The sequence below is a fragment of the Lactuca virosa genome, chromosome 3 (assembly GCF_052849685.1).
Source record: "Lactuca virosa cultivar CGN04683 chromosome 3, Lactuca_virosa_CGN04683_v6, whole genome shotgun sequence".
Classification (NCBI taxonomy): Eukaryota; Viridiplantae; Streptophyta; class Magnoliopsida; order Asterales; family Asteraceae; genus Lactuca; species Lactuca virosa.
Genome location: NC_136428.1, coordinates 332,426,331 through 332,432,872, shown reverse-complemented (window position 1 = coordinate 332,432,872; position 6,542 = coordinate 332,426,331).

Sequence of the window (6,542 nt, the reverse complement as noted above, 5' to 3'; positions counted from 1 at the left end):
CATTTGACAAGTGTTTTAAACCTTTCTTAAGATTATGTCACTCGAGTTACAATCTTGGAGTATTACTCTAAGACTCAATTTTGGAACGAAGTATGATTCATCTATTGATTTAACCATTTCAACAATTCACGATTCCTCTTCTTAGTCAAATAAATGCACTAAGATGTCGTTAGAGTATCTATTGTGATATGGTTTTTCATAATCATTAAGATGATCATAAAACATGATACTGAAGTACTCTCCCATCTTTTTAGATTGGAGAAACTTTTATCTTTCTGCCTAATATGATTCTTGTCATTCGTCCTGCCATACATTGAACCTTTTCCAATGTTTCAGAATTATACTTAAACTTGTAAGCACAACCATATTTACTAAACTTTAATAAATCATGACGAATAGCCATATCGTTCTTTGTGGTGGACCTGATCAGCGTACAACCAAGTGTACCCGATCTCCTAGTCCTTCACTTGACTCACATATACATGTGAACAAGGACTTAGTCTTAATTTCCAAAAGATAAAATTCTCATTCATCATACAATACAAGTTGCATGATTCCAAGTTTCTATCCAACTGAAACTTGGGTGATGAAATTCTTTCCTTATTTGGTAAATTATGACATTACCACAAACGAAAGAATCAAATTCATATTGCTATCAACGAAATCATATAAACAACAATTTTCACAAATGCCATTGTAAGGAAACTTAAAAAATAAATAAATTTCAATAATTTTTTTTTATTTATAAAACTGCAGAAAATTTTTCCTTACAATGCAAATACAAATGAAAACTATGTTATTATGTATTCGTAAGCAATCTGTCATAACTCTTAAGCAATAGCTCAAAATTCTGATCATCGCACCATGCGATCGAAATCCATTTTCGCCATCAGAATCAGCTTACTCTTCCTTTAAGCTTCCTCTCTTTTTTCGATTCTACAAAACATCAAAATGCGACCTAGCCACATCATGTAATAAGAATCTCTAAATAAGAACTTAATAGAGTTAGATAGTGGACTTTACCTGAAGCATAGTCAAATTTTTTTGACTTTTACCATCCTAGTGAACTTTCAGGTAAATAAGGCAGCTTCACAACCAATGCCCCTTCTTTTGGCAATAGAAACATATGGACTCTTTAGTAATGGTACATGGGAGTATCTCAGACTTAGCCTTTCTTTTTACCATTTGGTCAACCGGGTTGACTATGGCCGATCCCTTTCCATTGGGAAGAGAAGACTTTTCTAGACTTCCAATGTTTCCCTTGTCAATATCCATGCAAGTTTGGGAAGTAGATCTTCCAATAAAATTTGCTCTACCAGTGCCCCAAATCATTGCTGATTCATCAGCAACAACCAAATAGGTAAGATCATTAAAGGTCATGTCGTGGTCTGTTACATAGTAGTCCTTAACGAACTCACTATATGACTCATAAAGTGATGGAAGAACCCAGTCAACAGTCAACTTCCTTGAGACTTCGACACCCAACTCTCCCAGCTTGTCAACATGAGACTTTATCTCCAAGATGTGAGTAGATATAGACACTCCTTGCCAATAGGGATTGAGTGACCTTGAACTTTTCAAGAACTTATGGGTTAGGGAGATTAATTGGAGGAGGTGGAGGAAGTGAAGTATGATTTCCAGTCCCATTAATGCACAACAAAGGGATTAATTTTTCACCTTGATCGCCATTTGGGATATCATCTTCATTAGGAAATCTTTATCCAAAAGGATAAGGAAGACCATAGTTGTCATAACTAGACATCTATGAGGGAGAAATTCAAGTTTAGTTGATTTAAGTCCTTAATATAACACCCAATATGGAATATTAAGGCTAGGACCCAACACAATATTTTATAACTTGGAAGAGGGATGCCGTAATCCAAGCTACAAAATATCTGAAGGTAGGTAAATGACGATTTACCAATTGCCACCATGAAAAAGGAAAAGGGATTTTAGGTCTTAAATGGATTGAAACTCCTAGATCTTTTGAGATTCATTGAACTATTCAATGGCATGTTTAAATCTCGATTGTGCCCTTCAAGTGTGTGACTGGGATGCCGAGGATCACAAACAAGGAGTGAATAACCATGCAAATTAACTTGGTACACTTAATGTTACAATCACCTAATCAATGTGTCGGTTAACCACACACGCTCCATTGATCTATGATTAACATCAAGCTACCCTTTGCCACTCATTTCCAGTCCCAGATTAGTGTGCCGGTTAACCACACACGCTCCACTAACGACTTAACAAGGTGCAAAGTGCAATTTCATGGGTTAGCACCAATTTCACATTTTCCTAAGTAACTAAGATTGGGAATCTATAAGTGTTTAGTTACTTAGTATTTCATTATACTTTTAATGAGAATTTAAATGTCCTGTTAAACCCGTTCGGCTAACGACCCTCCACCAGTCAAGGAAGCGGTGGGTGAGAGTGGACTCCCATTAAACTGCCATTTTATAGGCAGTAACCTTATACCCCCCCCCCTTATAGACCGGCTTCGTGAGTGAGGCCTACTAACGGTAAGACTGACTTACTCTTATATATATATATATATATATATATATATATATATATATATATATATATATATATATATATATATATATATATATATATATATATATTAAACCTATAATATTATAATAGTATAAGGGTTGAATTTTAAACTATTAAAATTCTAAGGGTTTAACTTGGATTTAAAGTATTTATGGGGGGGGGGGGGGAAACTTTACAAATTCCAAAACTTGAGGGCAAGTTTTGAACAATTCAAAAAACCTTTGGAATCCATAACATATGATTTTAATATGGCTTTTAATGGCAAGACTCTTGAAAATCCATAACATGAGGACAAGTTATGGACCTCATAAAACAATTTATGGGAAAAGACTCTTCAATTGCATAAATTATGACTTTTAAAGACTCATTAACAAGAAAGACTTTTGGTTTTCCATAACTTGAGGACAAGTTATGGAATCCATTAAAGGCCATTTAGATCATCAAATAAACTAACAAACATGTCAAAAATTCTATGATCTAGATTAAACTCATATGAACAAGACAATTCAAATCAAACAATTTTCATGTAATTAGCCTATCTATTAAACCAATACAAAACATGAAACTTTTGACAATTATCTTTTGAATTGGATTAGAAGGATCATTACCACATCAAAAACAGGTTTATAAGTTCAAAAACAGCTTAGTGTAATGATTCTAGTCCAATTCTAGCCAAAAACCTCGAAAATCTGCATTCTGGAGGACCAACTCGTCGAGTGTATGAACAAACTCGGCGAGTTGGTCAGTTTTTGCCTTGGACTCGGCGAGTCCACAGTCCAGAACAACAGAAAATCGATTTTTAAGGCATTTCCAAGCAAGTAGCATCAAGTATAATTGAAAACAACCCTAGGCTTTGATACCACTGTTGGGTTTTAGTATACTACAACATCCTATGGTGCACATACAACCCTAAATACATTGGATCTATTTTTTCACTAATTATACATGCAATGATGTTTCTAAGGTATTACGCCTATAACTAACATACAATTGACATATACCATACAAGATACTAGTTAGGGTAACATACCTTTTTATGTAGCTTGAGGTCTTGATGTCTTTGGCCTTAAGAGCTTAGCCACAATAGTGTGGAAGCCTCAAATGAAGTCAAAACACATCATGAACAAAGGAGGAACTTGAGAGAGAATTCCATGCACCCAAAAACACCCATGAACTCCAAGAACATGCATGTACACACAAGTGGCGATTTTGGGCAAAGGAACACATATTTATATGTGGTGGATTCCAAGGGTCATGGGTATAACCCAAATCCATACCCATGGGTTTTATGATCCATGGTTCATGTGGCCCAACTCTTTATGTATCCATACATAAACTTGGTCCAACATAGATCATAAGCCCAACACATAAAAATATAACTAGTTACCATAATTAGTCCCCATAGATTTAATTAGTCTCTTTTGATCACTAAATTAATTCCAAATTAATTCTTGATCAATACTAATTAAACCATATGATTTTATATTAATATATTAGAACTTATAATATATTAATAAATCATATATAACCTTCTCTCAAGAATCCATCCTAACAAATTGTCCTGATGATATGCAACCCAAATGGACCATGTTACTCTCGGGTCAAGTACATACCAATAATAGTTATGGGCTTAGACATCTAATCCGACAATTGGGTAGTTTCATTTCGTATGTGTGTGTAATTTAGGAGTGAAGAGTAAAGTTATGTTCCTTTGACACTTCTAGGTGTCGATGTATGATAGCTCTGTACTTGAGTACAAAAAATGGTTGGTCTAGATCAGGAAACTGTAATGGTATGTCTGGTCATCTCCCAGAGTAAAATGACAACACTTGATCAATCTAGACGGTCTTGTGAATTATGTTGCTAGTGTGGGTTCATAAACCACAGACGTAGATGAAATGGGATACCATATTAATAAAATACTCTGATGGCCTGAGTGCCTTTATGAATTTCACTCGCCAAGGAATCCCCTAGCAGTGTAGTCAATCCCTTTCTTCTGAACAGTTTATCTTCCTGATAATCGTGAACTAGGATATGTGAGGATCGATCAGGGTGGGTAAGATAGGTATGAGGTTTTATAGATACTCAAATCAAAAATATATCTATATAATGTTTGGTAGTGGTTGGTTTTGCTGGATTAAGATATATATATATATATATATATATATATATATATATATATATATATATATATATATATATATAACATTGTGGTATTGAAATCCCTATGTATCTCACCAGGTTTCCCAACCTGACCCACTTAGTTTGTATGTATCACATGTACAAAGACTTAAGCCATTGGAACTTGAATAGGATGTTGAGTGATTAATAGAAAGAATGCAATGGTGTTTAGGACTATTAGGTCTTTATGATGTAACTTATGTATCTGTATTGATTATAACATCATTAGGATTTTATGTGAGACAATCTTATACTCAAAAGATTTTTAAATAACTTGCATTTTCCGCAAATAAAGTATCATGATTTTTAAAGCATAAATAAAATTTCTTTTTGGTTCTAAAAATTAGAGGATGTCACAGTTGGTATCAGAGCATTAGTTTAAGCGAACTAGGAATTGTGACGATTTTTAGACTTAAACTTAGAACTTAAGCGATAATTGTGAGGGTTGTGTCATGATGATTTTAGGTAGTATAGCTAAATTAATAATAAACACACAAGAACTAGAATATTTTAGGACATAGGCCCTAATATTATGTGCTAATAAGAATTAAGTTATAACATGCCTTAGGTTATATACCTTACTTGCTATTAGGAGTGCTATCATACTTTAGGATTAATTCCTTATGTGCTAAATGTTATGTGTTATAGCATGATTTAGGTTGCCTACCTAGAATGCTAATAATTAAAAGAATCTGACGTCTAAAAACCGACATTGGTTCGAAGGATAGTGTAACATTGTGATTTTTCACACATTTTTTTTCTTTTTAAAACATTATTTAACATAATACGTTAGCGGAAGTTTTATTTTGAATTTTATGAAAATATCACCAGTATTACTTTTACTACCAAAAAAATCATTTATCAAAACCGACATTGCCCCGAGTGGTTGTTTAGAAAACCATTTGACATTAAATTTGGATTAAGCTCTTATCCTATAGGTATCTTTCAACCCATAAGGCCATCATATTATCCAGATAGGGTATACACCTAAGTCTAGGTTGCTACCATTCAACCCGTTAGTGTATTCCCCTTTTAATTAACTAATTATTAATTTATCTATTAAGGAATTACACATATGAAATCCATAAGTAATCGTGCATATTTATTATCATCTTTTAAATGCATTTTACTTCCGAAGTTACTTCTTATGTAAATATGTAAACAAGTAAATACAAGTTAAAACATTTTACATCGCATACAAGTTAATGCACATATCATCCTTATGGATTAACAATATCACTAGCATGTTTTTTTTCCTAATCATCATAGACAAGTGTTTATAAGAAAGCATGGCATTCATCCATCACATATAATCATCACAAAACACTCTTTCTATCATGACCCTAACACAACACTCACATCAAAAGATTAAGAATCTAGGATGTAAGCATCATAAATTCTCGTACATATAATGGAACATGGTAGCCAAAACCATATCATATACAATAGGTGCGCATGAAACCTAAATAGACTAGGTTCATTCCAATCCATCTAAGATATGGAATTCCCTAACAAAGTACTTAAAAAATCTACAAGATTAACTCATCTTTGTCAAAAACACGTCCTCTCTACAACTCAACTCTTGTAGGACCTGAGGTATCAAACCTTCCCTATTTAAGAATAAATAAATGCATTAGTAGAAGCTTATGTAAACAAAGAAGAGCAACTTTACTACCCAAAACATGGAAATTAGTTATTAGGCCAAATTCTCATATTTTTACCAAAAATTGCAGCCTGTTCAAGGCCACTTTAGCACCACTTACACCGATAGACTTTACAATTTTTCTTCATATTCAAGT